Source organism: Triticum aestivum, chromosome 6A (assembly GCF_018294505.1).
Source record: "Triticum aestivum cultivar Chinese Spring chromosome 6A, IWGSC CS RefSeq v2.1, whole genome shotgun sequence".
Taxonomy (NCBI): Eukaryota; Viridiplantae; Streptophyta; class Magnoliopsida; order Poales; family Poaceae; genus Triticum; species Triticum aestivum.
This window is the reverse complement of record NC_057809.1, coordinates 165,208,155-165,221,474: the sequence shown is the minus strand read 5'-3', so window position 1 is coordinate 165,221,474 and position 13,320 is coordinate 165,208,155.

Sequence of the window (13,320 nt, the reverse complement as noted above, 5' to 3'; positions counted from 1 at the left end):
TTCTTAGGTATTCCACCTTTAAAAGTATAATTAGCAAGCATGGTGGAAATTTCAGCTTCCGGTATCTTTCTCTTATTTGTAACAATATTTTCATATACTTAGCATAAGGATTCATTTTGAGCATATCAGTTAATCGCATACGCAAAAAGATAGGTCTAATCATTTCAGCAAAGCGCTCAAAATCCTCATCATCCTTTTTTTGGATGGTTTGGTAGGAAAAGGCATGGGTTTCTAAACCCATGGTTCTCTTTCTTTATCGTGTTTCCTAGCAACAAAATCTTTCTTATCATGACGTTGATTCTTTGATTGTGGGTTATCAAGATCAACAGCGGGTTCAATTTCTATATCATTATCATTACTAGGTTGAGTAACATCACGAACATTATTATTAACATTATCACTAGTTTCAGGTTCATTACCAGATTGAGTTTCAGCATCAGAAATAGAAATATCATTTGGATTCTCAGGTGTTTTAGTAATAGGTTCACTAGAAGCATGCAAAGTCCTATCATTTTTATTTTTCTTCCTTTTAGAAGGACTAGGTGCATCTATATTATTTCTCTGAGAATCTTGCTCAATTCTCTTAGGATGGCCTTCAGGATACAAAGGTTCCTGAGTCATTTTACCACCTCTAGTCATAACTCTAACATCATTATCATTATCCTTACTATTCAATTTATTGAGCAAGTCATTTTGAGCTTTAAGTACTTGTTCTACTTGAGTGGTAACCATAGAAGCATGTTTACTAATAAGTTTAAGTTCACCTTTGACATAAGTCATATAATCACCCAAGTGTTCAAGCATATTTGAATTGTATTTCAATTGTCTACCAAAATAAGCATTAAAATCTTCTTGCTTAGCCATAAATTTATCAAACTCATCTAAGCATGGGCTAGCAAATTTAGTAAATGGGATTTCAGCTTTATCATATCTATAGAGAGAATTTGCCTTTACTACCTGTGTCGGGTTATCAAGACCATGAGTTTATTCAATAGGTGAAGGATTAAGACCATATGTTTCTTCAACAGGCGGTAAATTAAGACCATGTATTTCTTCAATAGGAGGTAAATTCTTAACATCTTCAGCTTTAATACCTTTTTCTTTCATAGATTTCTTTGCCTCTTGCATATCTTCCGGACTGAGAAATAGTATACCCCTCTTCTTCGGAGTTGGTTTAGGAATAGGCTCAGGAATTGGCTCCGGAGGTGTCCAATTATTTTAATTCGTCAACATATTATTCAATAGAATTTCAGCTTCATCCGGTGTTCTTTCCCTGAAAACGGAACCAACACAACTATCCAGGTAATCTCTGGAGGCATCGATTAGTCCATTATAAAAATATATCAAGTATTTCATTTTTCTTAAGAGGATGATCAGGCAAAGCATTAAGTAATTGGAGAAGCCTCCCCCAAGCTTGTGGGAGACTCTCTTCTTCAATTTGCACACAATTATATATATCCCTTAAAGAAGCTTGTTTCTTATGAGCAGGGAAATATTTAGCAAAGAAGTAATAAATCATATCCTAGGGACTACGCACACAACCAGGATCAAGAGAATTAAACCATATCTTAGCATCACCCATTAATGAGAACAGAAATATTTTAAGGATATAAAAGTAACGAGTTCTCTCATCAGTCATGAACAGGGTGGCTATATCATTCAATTTAGTAAGATGTGCCACAACAGTTTCAGATTCATAGCCATGAAAAGGATCAGATTCAACCAAAGTAATTATATCAGGATCAACAGAGAATTCATAATCCTTATCGGTAACACAGATAGGTGAAGTAGCAAAAGCAGGGTCAGGTTTCATTCTAGCATTTAGAGATTGCTTGTTCCATTTAGCTAATAACCTCTTAAGTTTGTATCTATCTTTGCAAGCTAAAATAGCTAAAGAAGCTTCTTGATCAAAAACATAACCCTCAGGAATAACAAGTGATTCTTCATCATCACTTTCATCAGTATTATAAGATTCAATATTTTCAATCTCTCTAGCCCTAGCAAGTTGTTCATCAAGAAATTCACCAAGTGGCACAGTAGTATCAAGCATAGAAGTAGTTCCATCATAAGTATCATGTATAGCAGAAGTAGCATCATCAATAACATGCGACATATCAGAACAAATAGCAGAAGCAGTTTTAGGTGTCGCAAGCTTACTCAGAACAGAAGGTGAATCAAGTGCAGAGCTAGATGGCAGTTCCTTACCTCCCCTCGTAGTTAAGGGATAAATCTTGGTTTTTGGATCTCTCAAGTTCTTCATAATGATAAACAAATATAAATCCCAAGTGACTCAAAGAATAGAGCTATGCTCCCCGGCAACGGCGCGCCAGAAAGTAGTCTTGATAACCCACAAGTATAGGGGATCGCAACAGCTTTCGAGGGTAAAGTATTCAACCCAAATTTATTGATTCGACACAAGGGGAGCCAAAGAATATTCTCTAGTATTAGCAGCTGAGTTGTCAATTCAACCACACCTGGAAACTTAGTATCTGCAGCAAAGTATTTAGTAGCAAAGTAATATGATAGTAGTGGTAACGGTAGCAAAAGGCAACGGTAGTAAAAGTAGTGTTTTTGGTATTTTGTAATGATGATAGCAATAGCAACGGAAAAGTAAATAAGCGAAGAACAATATATGGAAAGCTCATAGGCAATGGATCGGTGATGGAGAATTATGCCGGATGCGGTTCATCATGTAACAATCATAACCTAGGGTGACACAGAACTAGCTCCAGTTCATCAATGTAATGTAGGCATGTATTCTGAATATAGTCATACGTGCTTATGGAAAAGAACTTGCATGACATCTTTTGTCCTACCCTCCCGTGGCAGCGGGGTCCTAATGGAAACTAAGGGATATTAAGGCCTCCTTTTAATAGAGTACCAGAACAAAGCATTAACACATAGTGAATACATGAACTCCTCAAACTACGGTCATCACCGGTAAGTATCCCGATTATTGTCACTTCTGGGTTAACGGATCATAACACATAATAGGTGACTATAGACTTGCAAGATAGGATCAAGAACTCTCATATATTGATGAAAACATAATAGGTTCAGATCTGAAATCATGGCACTCGGGCCCTAGTGACAAGCATTAAGCATAGCAAAGTCATAGCAACATCAATCTCAGAACATAGTGGATACTAGGGATCAAACCCTAACAAAACTAACTCGATTACATGATGGATCCCATCCAACTCATCACCGTCTAGCAAGCCTACGATAGAATTACTCACGCACGGTGGTGAGCATCATGAAATTGGTGATGGAAGATGGTTGATGATGACGATGGCGACGGATTCCCCTCTCCGGAGCCCCGAACAAACTCCAAATCAGCCCTCCCAAGAGGTTTTAGGGCTTGGCGGCGGCTCCGTATCGTAACATGCGATGAATTCCTCTCTCTGATTTTTTCTCCTCGAAACACAATATATAGATTTGGAGCTGGAGTCGGAGAGGCACTAGGGGGCCCACGAGGTAGGGGGGCGCGCCCCCACCCTCGTGGACAGGTGGTGGGCCCCCTGGCCTTCATCTTTTGTAGGTATTTTTTAAATTTTCCAAAAAGTTGCTCCTTGAAGTTTCGGGTCATTCCGAAAACGTTTGTTTCTGCACATAAATAATACCATGGTAATTCTGCTGAAAACATCGTTAGTCCGGGTTAGTTCCATTCAAATCATGCAAGTTAGAGTCCAAAACAAGGGCAAAAGTGTTTGGAAAAGTAGATACGACGGAGACGTATCACACATCATCTATTATGTCAGAAGCTAGCGGGTCGGGAACCAGCGAGAAAAATGGAGAGGGCCAAGGTGTCGCCGGCCTGCTCAACATGAGCCGCCGCTCTACTCAATGGTGCATATCCAGTGCCAATCAATGTCATCCACGTGACCGTGCACTATCACTCCGACGCGCGCCATTCCAAAGAAAGAGACGGAGAAAGAGAGGAAAAGGTACAACCCTCCCCTCTAAAAAATGTATAAAGGAGCATAATGGAACTTTGGCAAAGTGTACATATGCCTCGACGCCCTACTATGAACTACGGGCACCGATGCCGTTCTCCAGCCATGCTGAGCCGTGCGCTGTTGTGTGCCATTCCCATCGTGTTCGTTGGCATGAGCCTCCTGTTGCCGACACCTTCCACTTGCTGCAGTCATCCAAGATCGCCCATGCACTCCACCTCCGGTGGGTGCATGTACACGAATTAGTGGTTGATTGAGTGATTTACAGAACAAGTTGGTTAGTTTTTTAATTTAACCATCATGTCCTCATGATCGAAGGGGTAAGTTTTCTCCCTCTCGGCTTTTCTCTTCACCTTCTTCTCTCTATTTCTAATCTTTGTTTTCTCTAGTGAACGAAGTCGCCATGGAACAACCCCGCCGCCTTGGAGCTCTCCCCGCCTCCAGCCCGCCAACTCTCCACCGGCCTTGTGCTCCTCCGCCTCGGTCTGTCCGCCCCGCCGCCAGATCCGACGACCGTGAGGAGTGCCCATTCATCCACCGCATGGGCCGCCTTGGAGCTCGCCCCACCTTCGACCTGGCACCTCTCCGCCGACCTTGTGCTCCTCCGCCTCGATCCGTCCGCCCTGCCGTCAGATCCACCGCCCAGACCACCAACCAAGCGCCGCCTCTTGCCTGGGAGGAGGACGGCCAACAGAATCACCCATTCATCCGCCGCATGGGCCACTTAGCTCGCTAGGCCCAGTAGTGTCCTTTTTGTAAGAACAAATCGTTTTTTGGATTAGCCACTTAAAAATAGAACCGCTGGTTGAATTCTCATGAACAAAGGGACTTTCATGCAAAATTGTTGACGACGTTTGGCCAAAAGCACTTGGCGCTTTATTATTAGGTAAGGATTCCTTGCTTGATCGTCCTTTTTTTTGGATTTCCATGTGGCCTGCTACAAAAAAGAAACAACTCACTTTGCGCCCGGTGGTCCGGCTCAGTCCCTTCGACCCCTCTGCCTCGTTGTCAGGCCTGTTGCAAAGACACTCGCCCCAGGGTAACCTCTAGTTTGATTATTGTTCTTTTTCTTTTGTTTATATATTGGAAATATTTTGTTCTTACATGATATATTGGAAATACTCTAAATGATTGTATATTAGAAATTAATTTACTCAATTTTTTAAAGCATTCATCACACATTTAAAAACAGTTCATGCAGTGCTAAAATAATGTCCGTGTAACTTTTAGAAAATGTTGATACTATTCAAAAACTATAATGTGACAAAAAATGTTAATGATATCTGTGAAGAAGTGTTTACACAATGTAAAAAATTATGTTCGTCACATTTAAAAAAATATACAATGTAGAAAAATGTACGTATAATTTTGGAAAAAGGTTCCTGTCATTCAAAATAATGCCCGTGACATTTAAAGATAAATGTTCACATTATTTAAAAATATATTTGTGAGATTTAAGAAAACACAATATAACAATATGTTCACCTAGTTTTAAAACTGTTTTGTACAATATATAAAGGTAAATGGCTATATAAAGGTAAATGACCGGGGATGACGGGCCAGGTGGTGGGTCCTTGTGTCGGCGCCGGTGGCGGCGGATCATCGGATCCCGTGTCCGGGCTCATCGCAGGACGCGCGTGGCGGCCGGAGCTTCCTCCGACGTCGATGGCGCTTGATGCGGGATCGCGGCGGCGGTTGCCGTTGTATGGACGACGACAGCGGCTGGCGCGACGGTGGGTCCTCCCTGTAGCGCCCGGAATCGGGGCGGCAGCCCCTCTTCATCAACGGTGACGGACTCCGGGGTCGTGTGGGTGAATCGGAGTCCGGATCTCGAGATGGTGACGGCCTTTTGAGGCTAGTGGCGGTATGGGACGTCACCTCCATCAACAGGCCGGGTTCGATGCGGCTCGGCAGGTGACACATGAGCCTATCTCGGAGTTGTCGGGCGGTACCTGTCGTCGGCAGGTGAAGCCACCGGCGGATGCTATGCACGACGTCTTATACGGAGACGTCAAGTCCTGCCTGCTACCGGCAGGTGATGCACAACGGCTCTGGCGAAGGTGTCAAGTTTAGCATGTTGTTGTTGGATCAGAGATGGTGCGATAGTAGCGGGAGGCAGGAGGTATGGAATGTCTTTGTCTTTCGTTGTCTCCTCCAGAGATACAGCTATCGAGGCATCGATAGACGGATAAAGGCGGTTGGTACAGACAGCTTCAACGACGAGCTTATGCACTCCGGTGGAAACACAAGATCTCTGATCGGGCTATGTCATCTCGTCTTCCAATGCTGATTCACTCTTCGGGTGTGGAATGATATTATTCCGTGACTTGGATTGCACCATGTCAACACGGCCACCTGAGCGACGAGGGCCTCGGTGAGAGATTGATGGACCAATAACATACACACTCGGGTTGGTTCTCCCAAGGCGCTAGCCTCTCTAATCATGCTCATCTCATGGGAAATTTGGACCGAACGCAATGTCGTCCCTTCGATGGTTCTCATTTCCAAGATTAAAGAGAAGGTGTCTTTTTTGGGTTTTGGCCGGTGCGAAACAGTTGGGTATTGTAATGCCGCGAGAGTAGTTCTTTCTTTTATTATCGCCGCTTTGCGGCTTTGTTCTAAAACTTGTTTCTTATTCAATGAAATGGCAAATCTTTTGCCTTGTTTAAAAAAAATAACCGACGATACTCCTCAAGTCTCAACATCCTCAAACACCCAAGTTACCAGGCCCGTGTACCAGGCAGTGAGCATATCATTACAAAAATTGTTTTTAGGCAACTGGCGAATACAAAAGTCCATCGTGAGTGTGTGTCCCTCAGGAAAAAAAATAGTCGACTCAATAGCAAATAACCGACTGATGTGAGAAGAAAATTGGCCGCCTTTCAAGTTGTTAGATTTCGTGCAAAAAATGTTCTATATGTATGCATATACGTTCGTTGCTATGGCTGACTCTGGATGGCTATCTTCATTGGAAAAATATAATCGCTAATAGAAAGAGGTCGGCTGGTGGTTTATACGGGTCACGCAGCAACGGTATTGGGCCTAATCTAAGCCCACGACTTGCAGCGCACGGCGGCCGAACGCCACGAACCACGTTCATTGCTATGGCTGACTCTGGATGGCTATCTTCATTGTGATCCACGCCGTACCTCCCCCGCGTCCACCTCCCGGCTCGGGCTGCAAGGGGGGTCCCTGGGATCCTACCCGGCCTTGGCTGAGAGAAAGATCGGGTTGGTTTCGACGGAGGGAGTTTTTTCTAAGGTTTCAATCTCTGGACAGCAGGATCTGGAGGCGATGGCGGATGAAGGTACAGGATCGCGGGGGAAGAGGGACAAGGAGAGCGTGGAAGATCTCTTGGCCCGGCTGAACTTGCAGGAGGCAGAAGATGATGAATTTGTATGGGAAGAGGAATTGCCAGATCAGATGGAACCGGCCAAGTGGTTGGCTATAGCCAGGGTTCATACTCTTAAAACTTTCAGCCCAAGTGCGTTGTATGGAGACATGTACTCGGCATGGAACCCAGCAAGACCAGTGGTTTGGAGAAGGATCAATGAAAACCTCTTTACAGCACAATTTGGATGTTTAGCAGATTGGAACAAGGCAATGCTCAAGGGGCCATGGCTTTTTAGAGGTCATGCTGTGATTCTGAAGGAATACGACGGCTTTAAAAAGCCGGAATCCATCCAGTTAGACAGAATTGCAGTCTGGGCGCAGATTCATCGACTCCCGAACAACTTCCTGATAGAAGCAGCTGTACGGGGGATGGCTTCACGCATTGGTAAAGTCGAGGAGGTCCAGCTAAGGCTGCCTGCTGGTTTCTTCGGCGAGTTTGTAAGAGTTAAAATCGGTATTGACGCCAACGCCAAGATAAAACGTTTTGTCACAGCAAAGAAGGGAGATGAAAGAGTAAGGTATCAGGTGAAATACGAAAAGCTCCCTACGTTATGTTTCCACTGTGGGGAGTTTGGACACTGGTATGAGGAATGCGGTGATGGGGAGCACGATGAGTCCACTTTTGAGTGGGGAGACTTTGTGCTAGCTGATGCAGCCAGGGCAGGACATTCAGGTCGTGGGATAGCTGGATCTCAGAGAGGACGGGCGACAACAGGAGGTCCGAGAGGACGAGGAAGGGGAAGAAGCACTTATAACCCTAACCAGAGTTAGCGTTTCAACACCCAGAACCAAAACCCTGTGAACACATGGGAAACGGAAGCAGCTAAGAAGGGAAAGGAGGATGTGAGCATCGAGGAAACAGCAAAAAACTCTATGGATGTGGCGCAGGATGGCATGCATGCAACTTATAAACGCACGTCTGTGGAAAACAGCGTGAGAACTAGCTCGTCCTCACAAGATGTGACTGTAAATGAGGATGGTGGCCTTGGGGACAGATCGTTGGCAATGGTGGTGGCAACCAAGGCGGCGGCTGTACCGCCTCTACCTCCTGTCTACGTTTCTCCTCGGAAGCAGAACAAGAGACACAAGCAAATGCAAGGGGATGGAGCTAAAGGAAATTCAGACCACATCGATGGAGAAAGTGGGGCTGACACAGTGCCTCAAATATCTCATCTACACGAAGCGTTATCGGCGGGCTCCCATGGGGAGTACCGCCGGGCACAATGAGTCTTTTGGTGTGGAACTGTCGCGGCGCAGGCAAACCCGCGATAGTTCGAGAGCTTCGTGAGATGATGAAGCAGTTTGCCCCCTCTGTAATATGCATAGTTGAAACTCAAGTAGAGGGTACCAGGGTGGAGAATCTTGCAAAAACAATAGGATTTGAAAGTAGTTTCGCTGTCAGCAGCAATGGTAGAAGCGGTGGTCTTTGTATGTACTGGAACAATGCAATAAAAGTTGAGATTATTGGTTACTCGAGGTATCATATAGACGCTTTGATAGATGACATGGTAGAAAGTAGAACTCGTGTCACCTTTGTCTATGGGGAGGCGCAAGTCCCAGAGAGATACAAAACTTGGGACACATTGAGGGGGATTGCAGGCAATAGTAACCTCCCCTGGGCAGTCATTGAGGATTTTAATGAGGTGCTACACGCACATGAGCACGATGGAGTTGGACAACGTAGCCAAGCACAAATGGACGCATTTCGAGATGCAATCGATACGTGTGGCCTCATGGACATTGGGTACAAAGGAAAATTCTGGACGTTTGAGAAGAAGGTGTCAGGGGGGACGTACACGAGAGTCCGGCTGGATAGATGCCTAGCGAATCCAGCATGGTGCATGGCATTTCCGAATCCAGTTCTAGAGCATAAAACAGCAACGTCTTCTGATCATGCACCAATATTGCTAACCTACTCGGAAGAGCACAAATGCAAGAAGCCCCCGAGGGCTTTCAAGTATGAGCTGATGTGGGAACGTGACCCTGATCTGTTTGAGTTTGTGGGCATGGGATGGAAGGAGAAAGAAGGCCGCACGGTTGCAGACATACACAACAAGCTGCATACTATGTCGAGAAACTTGGCTACATGGGACCGAACTCATTTTGGTTCGGTGAGATTGGAAATTGGACACTTGAAAGCCGAACTGGACCATTTGCGTTCCTCGCGACTTGGACAAGGTCCCGGCCATGTGGAAATAAAGATTACTGACCGGCTTGTCGAGCTCTACCACAAGGAGGAAATCCTCTGGAGGCAGCGAGCTAGGTTGGAGTGGCTGCAGCACGGGGATAAAAACACCTATTTCTTTCATCTGAGGGCAAGCCGGAGGAGAAGAAAAAACAAGATAAAGGCACTCCAGCGCCAAGATGGGCAGTTGACAGAAAATACGGAAGAGATAGAGGCGATCACAACTGCATTTTATTCAAATTTGTATACATCTAACGGAGTGCAGGACATGCATCAAGTGCTAGATACGGTTCCATGCAATGTAACGGAGGAGATGAATGCTAGATTGAATGCACCTTACAGCGAAAAGGAGGTAAAGGAAGCCCTCTTCCAAATGTACCCAACGAAGGCGCCCGGCCCGGACGGTTTTCCGGCGATTTTTTCCAGCGACACTGGGAGGTATGTGGGGAAGAGGTGACAAGAGCAGTCATAAGAATAGTTGATGGTACAGAATCGGCTGAGTGCATCAACGAGACTACTTTGGTATTGATTCCAAAGGTAAAGAATCCATCCCTTTTGGCACAATTTCGGCCGATAAGTTTATGTAATGTCTTATATAAGATAGCTTCAAAATTTATCTCAAACCGGCTGAAACTCGTGTTGCCTGACATTATCTCGGAAGAGCAATCTGCCTTTGTGCCAGGAAGATTAATTTCTGATAACATCATTAGGGCTTATGAATGTCTCCACTTCATGAAAAGAAACAAGGCAAATAAAAATCAATATTGTGCTCTAAAACTGGATATGATGAAGGCGTACGATAAAGTGGAATGGGAATATTTGGAGGCCATTATGTTAAAATTGGGTTTCAAGGAGAAGTGGGTGGACATAGTCATGGGAATGGTAAGATCAGTAAAATTCTCGGTCTTGTTCAATGGAAAGAAACTACAGCAGTTCCAGCCTTCATGTGTGATTCGGCAGGGGGGTCCAATTTCACCATACCTGTTCTTGATAGCAGCAGAGGGCCTTTCGTGCCTATTAAAATCAAAAAGTGAGTCATCAAATCTTCATGGGTTGCAAGTGGCACCTTCGACACCACCGGTAAGCCACTTATTGTTTGCAGATGACAGCCTGTTGTTCTTCAAGGCGAATGGTATGGGTGCTAATGAGGTGAACCAAGTGTTGGAGGTTTATTGTCAAGCGACAGGGCAAAGAATCAACTATGACAAGTCATCGATTTTCTTCAGCAAGGGCGTTCCTGAGGCTGTTCGAGATGAGATAAAAGGGTTACTCAATGTGCCAAATGAGACCCTCAATGAAAAATATTTGGGAATGCCTTCGGATATTGGTGCTTCCAAGAATGGTGCCTTCAAATATTTAAAGGATCGACTATGGAGTAAAATCCAGGGTTGTATCGAGAGCACAATGTCCACGGCAGGTAAGGAGGTACTGGTTAAAGCGGTTGCTCAAGCTGTTCCTGTTTATTCCATGTCCTGTTTTAAATTGCCAAGGGGTCTTTGCGAGCATCTGAACATGATGATAAGGAAGTTCTGGTGGGGGAGTAAGGATGGGCACCATAAACCGCATTGGGTTTCGTGGAAGGAAATGACTCAACCCAAAGCTATGGGGGGTTTGGGTTTCAAAGATTTTGAACTCTTCAACATGGCAATGTTAGCGAGGCAGGCGTGGCGTATCCTTTAACATTCTGAATCATTAAGCGCCCGGTTGCTAAGAAGTATTTACTTCCCGAACTCCACTATTTTGGAAGCAACGATAGGAAATCATCCGAGTCAGGTATGAAGGACTATTCTGGAAGGGAGAGATGTGATGAAGCAGGGCTTGATAAAGCGCATAGGGAATGGCCAGAATACCAGAATCTGGGTTGACAACTGGTTGCCTAGGGATGAAATGTTGCATCCTTATGGGTGTATCTCGGAAAATCCTCTAGAATTTGTGTCCGAGTTAATAGATTCCACATCTGCAACATGGAACTTGGAGAAAGTGCAACAGGTTTTTATGCCGATGGATATCCCTATAATCTTGAGCATCCCAATATGTACGCTGAATATGGAGGATTTTTGGAGCTGGAACTTTGAGCGATCTGGTATGTTTACAGTACGATCGGCTTATAATATGTTAGTGTCGACAAGAAGAAGAAGGGAGGCTTGGCTGGAGGGTACAGCCGGGTCATCAAGCTCGAACAGAGAAGAGGGAGCATGGAAACGGCTGTGGAATATACAAGTCCCAGGGAAAATCAAAATGTTTCTATGGCGTCTGTCGAAACACTCCATCCCGAAAGAGGACGTACGAGCCCATAGGAATATGTCAACGTCAAGTTCATGTGCGCTATGCGGCGGACCAGATTCCTAGAGACATTCGCTTTTACAGTGCACGGTCGCAAGATGTACATGGGCGCTTGCGGACGAAGAGCTGGCAAACAACTTACTAGCTTATTCGGACCCCAGTGCTAAGTGATGGCTCTTTTCTTTGATGGAAACCATGCCAAGGTCAGAGTTCATCAAGATAGCAGTAACATTGTGGGCGATTTGGTTTTCTCGATGGAAAGCAATCCACGAGGGCATTTTTCAAAGTCCCCAGAGCACGAAGGAATTTATACAAAGATACTTGGAGGATCTGGACATTATAAATGAAAGGAAACCAGCCACAGGGGCAAGTGCGGTGCAGCGGGGGAGTTCGAGAATCAGGCCAAAAGCGCCTCCGGCAGGGTCAGCTAAGATCCATGTTGACGCCGGTTGCCGGTCATGGGGTGGTATAGCAGCGGCAGTATGCAGAGATGATCGTGGCGAGTATCTTGGAAGCTCTGCAATTGTTCTCAAAGGCATATCAGATCCTTCTACTCTTGAGGCTTTGGCGTGCCGGGAAGCATTATCACTGGCGGAGGATCTACACATCCATCATATGGTTATCTCGTCTGACTCGAGACAGGTGGTGGGCGATATAACTTCAGAAAACAGTGGGAAATATGGTACTGTCATCAAGGAGATTCGAAGTAGAGCTCGTCATTTTATGTGTAATTTCATGTATGAAAGCCGAAACTCTAATGTTGAGGCGCATAGCTTAGCAAAACATGCACTCTCTTTAGGCCTTAGACGCCATGTGTGGCTAGGCAATCCCCATAATCCAAGATGTATTCCACAAATTGTGGTCTTTGATCGTTATAAAGCTTGGATTATCCCTCAAAAAAACATACCCATCGCTCTTATCTCAAGAAAAGAAAAAAAGCATACGCATCGCTCCAAGATGAGGATTTGCAACTCAACTCGGTGACGCAGTGCTTGACATGCACGCTTCCCTCTTCGAATCTGACTCCATCTCAGCGACCTTCCGCTGGATATAAGCCTAGGGGCAGCTCCCTCAGGGCACGCGCAACACAAGAAACACCCTCGCCGAGCCCTCATCTCGTTCCTTCGCGCAGCGTTCAGCACGCCCGCTCTCATGGCGCAGTGCTCTTCCTCGGTGTTGCGCGACCAGATCCGTCGTGACCTCGAGCGCCGCAGGACGGTCCTCAACACGGCCAAGGAGAGAGTTGCAAGGAAGTCCTTTGCGTCGCCCTCGCCGTCGCCACGTCAATCGGCGCTGATCACTTCCATGTCAAACGGTGATGTCATCATGAACCGGACCAAGGCTACAAAGGGAGGGGTAGCAAACAAACGCTCTGCTCCGCCGCTGCCGCCGCCGCACCGACCCGCGCTCATCCCGTTTGCCAGAATCGCCACAACCAATGCTGCCGGCAAGAAGATCGCTTACTTGGACCTGGGAGAAGCTCCGAAGAGGCCCCTTGCCCCG